Source organism: Lepidochelys olivacea (assembly GCF_965140295.1).
Source record: "Lepidochelys olivacea isolate rLepOli2 genome assembly, chromosome: 1".
In the NCBI taxonomy this organism is placed as follows: Eukaryota; Metazoa; Chordata; order Testudines; family Cheloniidae; genus Lepidochelys; species Lepidochelys olivacea.
Window position 1 is genome coordinate 42678618 of NC_140411.1, and position 11034 is coordinate 42689651.

An 11034-nucleotide genomic window follows, 5' to 3' on the forward strand; every position below is an offset into this window, starting at 1 on the left:
AGGCCCACCCAATATTGCAGGGCTTGTGTGAATTGTTCCAATGCTTATAATGGGGCTATCCATGGGAGTAAGAGAGACAGAATCAGACCCAGAGTAATTGGGTTTATGAATACCTACAGAATGAATAAACTTTCAGTACTTGGTGATGGTGTGAGGCCAATCCCTGAGATTCCTCACTGATTGGAGTAGTGCTCTTTTTTTAACATTATTTTAGTCACAAGAAATTTTCAAAAAGATGGAAGTAAAAAAAGGTGCTCCTGAAGATTGATTGTAAACCTTTTCAAGGCAGTGCCTTGAAGCAAGCAGCTCTTCAGGGAGCATCTATTTCTGGTTTGAAATCCAAGTTGCTGATTCCCAGTGCTGCTACATTTTTCAGAGCCTCTTGTTATGAGTTTATAAAGCTCTCTTGGAAAAACAGCTGGGGGAGAGGACTGCAGTCCTCACAATGGTTTTCTAGGAGTCATGCATTCATGAGCTCTCCAAACTGAAACAGGCTCAGCTATCTCTTCTTTTCTGAGAACAGCTACAGAGGCAAATAGTACAGTGTCAAAAAAACTTATCATTTAAGAATTTTTGGGCCCTCCATCTTCTTTTCTTGTGAGATGTGAGGTGACAGGATACAGAGACCCTGACTAAATACCAGTGTGAATGGAGCTAGCTGCATGTTCAGGCCTCCCATGGGGGAAGTAATGAGGCAGGACCAAGGACTGAAGGACCAGTTAGACTGGGGTGGGCAAACTGTGGCCCGCGGACCGGATCCGGCCCATCAGGGCTTTGAATCTGGCCCATGGGATTGCCACCCCCGTGGCACTGCGGGCCCCGTGATGCTGCTGGAAGCAGCTGACAACACGTTCCTGCGGCCCCTGGGAGAAGGGGAGCAGAGGGCTCCGTGCACTACCCTCACCTCCAGGCACCGTCCCCCCAGCTCCCATTGGCTGGGAATGGGGAACTGTGGCCATTGGGAGCTTTGGGGGAGGTACCCGCAGCGGAGGGCAGCATGCAGAGCCCTCTGCTCCCCCCTCCCTCAGGGGCCTCAGGGATGTGGTGCCGTCCGCTTCTGGGAGCATCACAGTGCAGGGCCAGAGCAGGCAGGAAGCCTGTCTTAGCCCCGCTGCATGCTGCTGCTACCCCGGAACCGCTCCAGGTAAGCAGCGCTGGGCTGGAGCCCGCACCCTGAACCCCTCCTGCACCCTGTACCCCAACCCCCTGCTGCACCTCAACTCCCTGCCCTGATCCCCCTTGTACACCCTGCACCACTCCTGTGCCCTGAGCCCCCTGCCGCACCCCTCCTGCATCCCACCCCCTGCCCTGAGCCCCTTCCTGCACACCACACCCCCTCCCACACCCCGCACTCCCTCCCGAACCCCAACCCCCTGCTCCAGTCCTACATTCACGGCCCTTAATGCAATTTCCCCACCCAGATGTGGCCCTCGGGCCAAAAAGTTTGCCCACCCCTGAATTAGACCCTCAGAAGTGTGCTCGTTAACTCTACAGAAACAGCTCCATGGTTGTCAGAGAGGGAGAGGATATAAGACAGGCCGTACTACGCCAGACCAATGGTCCATCTAGCCCAGTATCCTGTCTCCCAACAGTGGCCAATGCCAGCTGCTTCAGAGGGAATGAACAGAACAGGTAATCACTGGGTGATCCATCTGCTGTCATTCACTCCCAGCTTCTGGCCATCAGAGGCTAGGGACACCCAGAGCATGGGGTTGCATCCTTGGCCATCGTAGATAATGGCTGTTGCTGGACCTATCCTCCATGAATTTATTTAATTCTTCTGAAGTGCCACACTAAACTGTTTAGTAAGATGGTTCCTTTCTTCTTGGAAAGCCTTTTATTTCTTTTTCATAGATTTTCAGGTCAGAAGGGACTGTTATAATCATTGGCTGACCTCCTGCATAGAACATAACACAGGTTGCATCTGTGTCCCCTAAATCTCAAAAACCAGCCCGGGGAGAAAAAGTCCCTGTGTGAAAGATGTTTATTTGTTTCTAGATCATGCATATTGCCCACTCCATCAGATGACAAGGTTCTACGGCCAAATCCTGAAGTAGTGTACATGGTATAAATTACACATTGCTAAATTGACAGGTTTCAGAGTAACAGCCGTGTTAGTCTGTATTCGCAAAAAGAAAAGGAGTACTTGTGGCACCTTAGAGACTAACCAATTTATTTGAGCATGAGCTTTCGTGAGCTACAGCTCACTTCATCGGATGCTAAATGGGTGCAATTTATCTTCTGTGGGATGGAAGGTCAGATTATAGAGGGAAAAGTAGCCAAATGGAGGGTGTAAGAAGGTTTAAGATAAAATAGCTTTCTCCATATTTCATTCTATATCCTTTAGTGTGGGATTTTCCTGTTACAACCCTGCCCTTCTGCCCCTTCAGCATGTAAATTATACATTAGTTAAGTTGGTGCAATTTATGCCACTATTTATGCCATCTTTGCATTTCGCCATTAGTCTTCACTGGATGCACCAAGCTCCTGCAACATTATTTGCAACAGATTTACTAAATCCCAAAGAGGTAGCTAAACCTCCTGACAGGGCCAATATTAACAGTACCAGTTTTTGGGAACTGTGTAGCCCATGGCTGCAACGACTCTACAAACTGGAGAGAGAATCTCCGGTTTCATTTTTTAAAGGATGTTTCTAGCCCTTTTTGGTTGCAAAGATAGCCTTGAAAATGTAAACTGATTACTGGAATTAAAAAATCTGGGGTGAATTTTCCAATAATGTATGGGCTATTTACAGTCCCACCTCCAGCCACCCTGTGTAACCAACAGACATTGATCCTTGGATTTGCTGGTAGAGTCCTGACCAATCTGTGGTCAAGGTACTATTCTATCTGCCTTGCTGGAGCTGGCTTATCTATTGAGCAGTCAATTTGACCTCTGACTAGAAGAAGCAACAGCGTAAGAGACACTCACCCCAGGACTAAAAGCCAGGTACTCCTGTGTTGTAATCCCCATTGTGACATGCACAACACTTAGTACAATGAACTTAATTTATTTATGCACCTTTATTTTATCATATATATATATATATAGCTGGCTGATTGTTTGTGTGTGTGTGTGTGTGTGTGTGTGTTGAAGAAGAAGAATGGGACAAGAGAGGACACTCTCAGTAGAGAATCCCAGAACTGACTGGAGGCCCCTGGGACTGAACCCTTACCCTACAAGAAGCCTTTCTGAAACACAGTTGAGATGCACTGATAGGGAACACTATATTATATCTGCTCTGTGGAGCCGTCTAACTTCATTTCCAGTGTAATCACTCTTTCACCTTCCATTATCACTCTTCTATTCTAAAGTATAATATAAAGTATTGTGTGATACTGTATTTCTTGTCACAGATACGCAGTGTTAGCAATTTAATAAAGACATGTAGATTTTGCAGATGGATGGAATCAGTCATCCAATAAATTCATCTCCTTACCGATGTAAGCAGAATCTGAATGAGCTCTCCCCTGACATCTAGTGATGAGCAGTGGAAGAGGACTTCAGGAGTTGATCTTGTTTGCATGGGCACACTAATGCTGCCTAGGTGCTCAGCATGATGGGATTGCTTGCCCAAATGATCACTTTTGGCTGTGCTGGATCCCCAGTGTCCTTGTTATTGGGGCAGGAGTAATAAAGGGTTGTTATCCTTGTTGTATGAATTGAGGGCAGCAGAACTGTGCGTGGCATACCCCGATGGGGGGACTCACCCTCAACTAAACAGCACTCGGTAGGTAGGGGACATGGGTTCCAAAGCCCAGGGGGAGAAGTTAGCACTTGTACTTACACCTGGTAGTGTAGGCCCTGTTTAAGGGCCACATAGACACTGTTTGAGCCTTCCTCTATCTACTATGTGATACAAGAGCTAATTTACACTCAACTGAGAGTCTTGTTACATGTTGCAGAGCTGAAATCACTGATATCTAGGTCTAAGTGTTAGATCTACTTTGGGATAGTGTCTCTGATGCAAGAGGCTGTCCTGCTAACAGCTGGAATCACTGTGAGCTGTGTTAAATGATGGGCCCTGAAGACATTTTGGTGAACAGCCAGCAGGGTGGCTGGTAGAGAAGTATGGTGAGTGGCCAGCGCGGCAGCTGGTGGAGAGGGCTAGAGCAGAGCCCCACAGAGAGGTGTGGTGATCAGCTGGCAGGGTGGCTGGTAAAAAGGGGTGGCAAGCGAGTGCCCGAGCAACAGAGCCAGTAAGGTGCCTTCTTACCCCTGACTCCACTCAGGGTGGGAGGTGAACTTTGCAGATGCACCTGTGATCTCTGGGTCTGCACTGACCAAGGACACCAACTATGAGTGGGGTGCAGAGAAGGGATGGGCACGTTAAAGGGACTTTTGGGTTGCTGGACTTAAGAACCTGAGGGGAAAAGGACACTGCCCAACTTCCTTGGGGGTGGGTCTTTTGCTCATGGTTTATGTGTATGAACCCTGTTTGCAGTCTTTTCCCAAATTAATGCTGAGTTACTTCCCTCCTTTTATTAAAAGTTTTTTGCTACATTCATACTCTGTGCTTGTGAGTGGGGAAGTATTACCTCTTAGAGGCACCCAGGCGGTGGTATGGAATTGTCCCCGATCACTGGGTGGGGGGTTGAGATGGTTTTGTGTTGTACTGTTGCAAAGGAACCCCTAGATGCTGAATACAGCCCTTGTTGCTGCCAACTCTGACTGGCAGAAGGGCTATAGTGCAGTTTTTTATTTACCAGCATACACAACAGTGGGCCAATTTCTCAGCTGGTTTAAACCAGCACAATCTCTCGTGACTAATGGTGTAAAGGTTACAAGCAAGTCAAACAAACTCTCATACTTCTAGGCATAAGCCAACCTTTAACCAGTGAAGCTTGGGAAGAAACTTTCCTTTTGGGCAGTCCATTCCATATCTGCCTACTTCAGGATTTCTTGCACCTTCCTCTGAAGCTGCGGGTTCAGGCCACTTTTGAAGAATGGCTACTGGACTAAATGTACCACTGGTCTGATACAGTATGGCAATTCCTACGTTCTGTAGTATCCAGCTAATAGCTAGTTAGTGCACAGCTGTATGTGAGTGAAAAAGAACCACACTGTGAATATAATTAACATGTAGCGAATGAAAATCTAATAATCTGGAGTAAATCTTCAAAGATTTCTCACAGGCAGTTTTAAATGTTCTTCTTTTCAATTTTTAGGCATATGTTTCATATATTGAGGTCATTAGCATATCTAAGAAATCCATTTTATTGTAGTTTATACTGTGTGTTCAGTGTATTTAGTCATCATAAGGTAAATAATTCATAAGTAGCAACAGATATGAGCCAACAGTTAACATATGTGAATGATCACAGTACAGAAATGTGTGGGAGAAATTTCAAACATATTTGGCAATTTAATGCATACTTCCACCGTATCTACCTTCAGATACCCCCCAAGAGATCCCAACCCCCTGCTCTAGGGGATAACGAGGTTATTACATGGGGGCCGCGAGCTGTCAACCTCCACCCCACACTCCGCTTTGCCTCCAGCATTTATAATGGTGTTAAATACATAAAAAAGTATTTTAAATTTATAAGGGGGGTTGCACTCAGAGGCTTGCTATGTGAAAGGGGTCACCAGTTCAGAAGTTTCAGAACCACTGCCCTAGAGCTATATATATTCAACAAGACCATATTAATACATATAATGATGCAGTTTGCTGTGGCTAATTGATAATAGCATTTTTTTATATGTACCTAAATCATGACATTTGAAATCACACAATCAGTTAATTCCCAAGGACAGGAAGAAGTCTCATATTCTGTCATGTTTGTCTACATGAGGATGAACCAGTTCTCTATATGGGTACATGCACTAGTTCCTAAAAGTGGTAAAATACCATGTCTTAGGAAATTCATGCAGGATATGCTACTGCAGTGTAGTTTATAATCCTCTCACCCAAAAAGTTAAGTATGGTGTGATATTACCCAGCACAGGCTAAATATGATTCCTGTGTGTTTTACTCTTCTGCCATCTGAGATTTCCTTTCATTAATTCCACCCACTTGAGTCATATGGTTTCAGTAGTCTTGAACTGCCAGACTGAAGTGACATTTGCCTACATATTTGTTTCTTTTAGGATTTCATTTGTGAATCTACATTAATAGCTTAGCTCCCTCTCCATCCCTTTTGGACAGGAGCAGAAACTCTATCTTCCTCTCTTCACAATCTTCCACACTCATCCTTGGTGACTTCAGCTTCCATGTTGATGACCTATCCTGCCCCTTAGCTGCATATTTCCTCACACTCAACCCTTCATTTGACCTGCAGCCCTGGTTTAACTGTCCCACTCATTAAAAAGGCCATTTAGTTGACTTGGTCTTTACCAAGCACTGCTATGTCTCTGATCTCTCTGTTACTCAGTTCCCTCTCCCCGACCATCACATGGTCTCTTTTAGCAGCACTCATTTCCTCCCCGTTTCCTCAATGCCCTGTCTCTTAGCCTTTCTGCTGACTTCCAGTCCATCAGCATTGATAACATCTCATCTGCTCTCAGACCTCTGTTCCAATGAGATGGTTGTTGAGTTTCTCCATGCTTCACCCTCCTCCACTTGTGACTCCTTTGCCCTTCTCTCCCACAGTCAGGTCCACCATGGCTCACCCTCTACCTCCACTTCCTCTGCTGTTGCTCTTTCACTGTGGAGCATCCCTGGTGGAAATCCTGTGACCTCCACTACAAATTTGTTCTTTCCTCCTTCAGTTCTGCCATTTTCCTTGCTTCCTTGCAACTCTACATCTCCAACTTAATTGAATCCCCTGCGCACAATCCTAACAACCTTTTCTCTGCCTTGACTCAATTCTTAATCCCTCCCCTCCTGTGAGAGAACTTGAAAATAGTATCACATGCCTAAATTCCAGTTTTTATGCATGCATCTGACAAGCACGTTTTCATTGTCACCTCTGATGTATTGCTTTCTTCATTTTGCACTGTACTAGGTCATTGTCTTAGAATGTAAGGCCTTCAAGGCATGGGTATATGTTTAGCGCAGTCCTATTGCACAAGTCTGTGTGCACCTAGAATGCCATAATCCGTAATAATAATTACCGGTATACTGTCATCCTGCAGTGAAGTTTGCAGAAGGGTGACAGATGTCCTGCAAAACTCCCCTTGTGGGTTATATGCAGGACCACACAAAATGCAAACTGCAGATCCTGGGTACCCATGGGAAAAGGAAGTTGGAGCCCCATTGAGAGCTGATCCCTCCACGGTGATGACTGGATCCCTTCTTAGGGCAACAAAAATGATTAGGGGACTGGAACACATGAGTTATGAGGAGAGGCTGAGGGAGCTGGGATTGTTTAGCCTGCAGAAGAGAAGAATGAGGGGGGATTTGATAGCTGCTTTCAACTACCTGAAAGGGGGTTCCAAAGAGGATGGCTCTAGACTGTTCTCAATGGTAGCAGATGACAGAACGAGGAGTAATGGTCTCAAGTTGCAGTGGGGGAGGTTTAGATTGGATATTAGGAAAAACTTTTTCACTAAGAGGGTGGTGAAACACTGGAATGCGTTACCTAGGGAGGTGGTAGAATCTCCTTCCTTAGAGGTTTTTAAGGTCAGGCTTGACAAAGCCCTGGCTGGGATGATTTAACTGGGAATTGGTCCTGCTTTGAGCAGGGGGTTGGACTAGATGACCTTCTGGGGTCCCTTCCAACCCTGATATTCTATGATTCTATGATTCTATGATTCTTCATGGCAGCATGGCTCCTCTACGTTGCCAGTGGATCCCCTGCCCATATCTGGTTAAAAAGTTCGTTTTGCTTAGGGGGCTGAAGGCACAAAATAAGAGTTAATGTTGTTTGAAGCAGCATTAACTTGTGCAGCTATATGAGTAGATATCGATACAGATTAAGGGAACATGGCACACAGAGTAGCTGCTTCCCTGGCACACTGCCTCCTAAAATAGCAACAAATGTCACTACTTTAAAGTCTGATCACTGAAGACTTTCTAGGACCAGAAGCAAATGCTGTGTGTCCCTCTGGAAAACTAACCATCCTCTCTTTCCAATGGTATAAATCTTCCAATTCTCCCTCTACAAAGTAGAGGATCTTAAACCTAACACTGATCCGGGACTCAGTATTGCTCATCCTAGGGGTGAGGCACAAGCATTTTTTTTTTGGTGAATCTCCGTATGTTTTTGGGAAAGGAAGAATCTTTTCTCATGGCAAATTGATTTTTTTATGATGGTGGTTATAAGAAGTTGCTCAGAATTTGGTATGTGAGAAGTAGGCCAGATGAACTGGTGGGCAGGGTGGAGGTGAAGCAGTAAAAGGTGCATGATACATGCACTGTATCTCAAAAATATCACATTTATGTGGAACATATGGGAAGTTTATATGGCGGTGCAACAGGGTTCCAGGAAATACAATCCTGCATGGAGATGCAAGACTGTGTTGATCCACTCTCTTAGCAATAGTTAAAATCCTGTAGAAAGCTGAGAAGTAACCTCTGATGACTCATTGTGGCAGACACAACCTTTTAACTCCACCAGGATATAAGAGAGGTGGGCGTGAAACTCTGGTTAAAGGGAACTAAGGGTAGAGACATTTCCACATGGATGTCTTGGGGATAAAAGTGTAGGCTTTTAATATTGCTTAAGGTATCAATAAAGGCAAACTTTTGAGAGGGGGTGCATTTGACATTATGCATCGTGTATAGATTTTGTGTGGTGCAAGGCTGGAACTCCACTTACTTACAGAGGGGTATAATATTTGGGATGTCCTGCATAATTCATGTGTGGCTTTGATATTTATGAGTAATTCAGACATCAAAGCCTCAAGTTAGATAAAACCTTTATGCCACAAAACTTTTTATCCCATATGTGTATGTGCATCTCTCTTTCTCTTAACTATGGTGCTGCTATTCATGTGATAACCTTGTAGTCATTTCACCTGCACTCTGCCCACTAATCCATCTCTGCTGCTGACATTACAAACTTCTGAACAGCTTTCAAACAGCCACCTAATGCTTGTGTAGATTGTATTATGGTAGCACCTAGAGACCCAAGTCAGGGACCAAAATCCATTGTACGAGGTATGGGAGACATAGGTCATAAAAAAAGGTCTCTCCCCATGATGAAAGACAAGAGGTGTGTCATGGGGGAAAGATAACAAAACAGTGAAACAGGCATGCTAAGCACAAAACCCAGCAGGCCTAGCCAATGTTAAGTGTCTTTGGCAGAGATGAATTTTAAGGAGAGATTTTAAGGAAAACAATGAGAATCATAAGGCTGGTAGGGACCTCAAGAGATCATCAAGACCAGGCCCCTGAACCGAGGCAGGTCCCGGGTAACCTAGACCATCCCTGACGTGTGTTTCTCCAACCTTTTTTAAAAAGCTGTAATGATGGAGATTCCAAAACCTCCCTTAGAAGCCTATTCCAGAAATTAACTACCCTTACAGTTAGAAAGTTTTTCCTAGTATCTAACCTAAATCTCCCTTGCTGTAGAGTAAGCCCATTGCTTCTGTCAGAACCTCAGTGGACACGGAGAACAGTCCTCTCTATAATAGCCATTAGCATATTTGAAGACTGTTATGTAGTGGCTTTTGGGATATTATTGGGAAGCTTTTTCCATACATAATGGGTGACATGAGAGAGCATGAAATTGCTTGTTAGAAAATTGGACTAATGGGTAATGAAGGTTTGCATTGTTGACACAGCAGTGATAATAAAGTGATCTGAGGGTCTGATATGTGGTTGTTTACCAGGGCTAGAAACAAGTGGGAAGGTGGCTCCCAGCTCCTCTCCAGGAACATAAAGTACAAATTTTGAGTCCCATTATACAGTGAGATACTGGATTTTAAATCTGTCACTAGTCCAAAACTGAATATTGTCCATTCTGTACTTCAAACTGTTGTAGCTGGGAAAGGTGAGATGGGTCTCACCAGCTCCTTAATAGCCACTCACATAAAAGAACCACCAAACATATTTTTCATCTGCTTGCAAAATTCTTCCTCTCAAAAATCAGTCTCCAGCCTCCACCACTAACCTCTTTGGGCCCTGCCCCATCAGAGGGTCTTGTCATTCAAACCTCACCTTGATATAAAGTCATCTTTCTAGAAAATCAACAGACCCTTCTGGCGCCTTCCTTCTCATTGCGGTGATATGGCTGGTGACAAATAAACACTCCAGACTTACTATTACGCCCCCCAACGTATTGTTGCGGTGCATTGTGTTGTTGCGAGAACAATACTGGTTTGTAAACTATTTGGGTTTACAGATTAGTTTACTTTTAAATTGCATTGGACTGTAGTTTGCTCGCAGAAATCCGTGGACGAGTCCGGTTCACAGAAAAGTGATTTCATTATGAAGCATTAAGGGAGTCGGCTGCTGCAGGAGACTTTGGAAGCAGCACGGGGACACTGTCCAGATTCTTCACTGCCTGCTCCCGAGCCTTAAAAGCCGTTTATAATCCCACGCTCTTATCCTGATTTCGAACTGCAGGAGTCTACAGCTTCCTCCGAGCAAAGAGCGAGGCTCTCCCTAGCGTGTGAGTACCGTAGATCACAGTAGAAAAGAAAGGCAGGGTAGAGCTGTCCCAAAATTGCCCCCCCCACCCCCCCCCAGTGCGAGTTGAACTACTCCCGGCTGCGGCGGCTCCCCAACGCCCGTCGCCTCCCAGGCACTGTGTAGTGCGACAGCGCTGAAAGGGGGTCAGGCTCCAGCGAAGGAAAAAATCCACGTGGTAAAGCTGAAGAATAATGGGGCTCCAATAAAACTGTTCCACAAACTTCCAGGTGACCGATCAAATTTCCACGCTGTGCTTCATGGGGACAGGTGGCTGGCATGCAATTGTCAGTGTAAGGAGCAATGATTTGCTCTGACACAGAGGCTGGTCTTTCTATCCACATTCACAAGAGTGGGTTTGATTTCCAGACCGTCAGTGACCTCTAAGTCCCCCTTGTGATCGCAAATAACACCGGGAATGTCAGAATCCGCCTTCAGAGTAGTTTTCCGGTTACAGTGATAATGCTATTTTATCCAATGTCATGGTGGACCTGGCTCTGCAGGGATCTCCCAAAAGA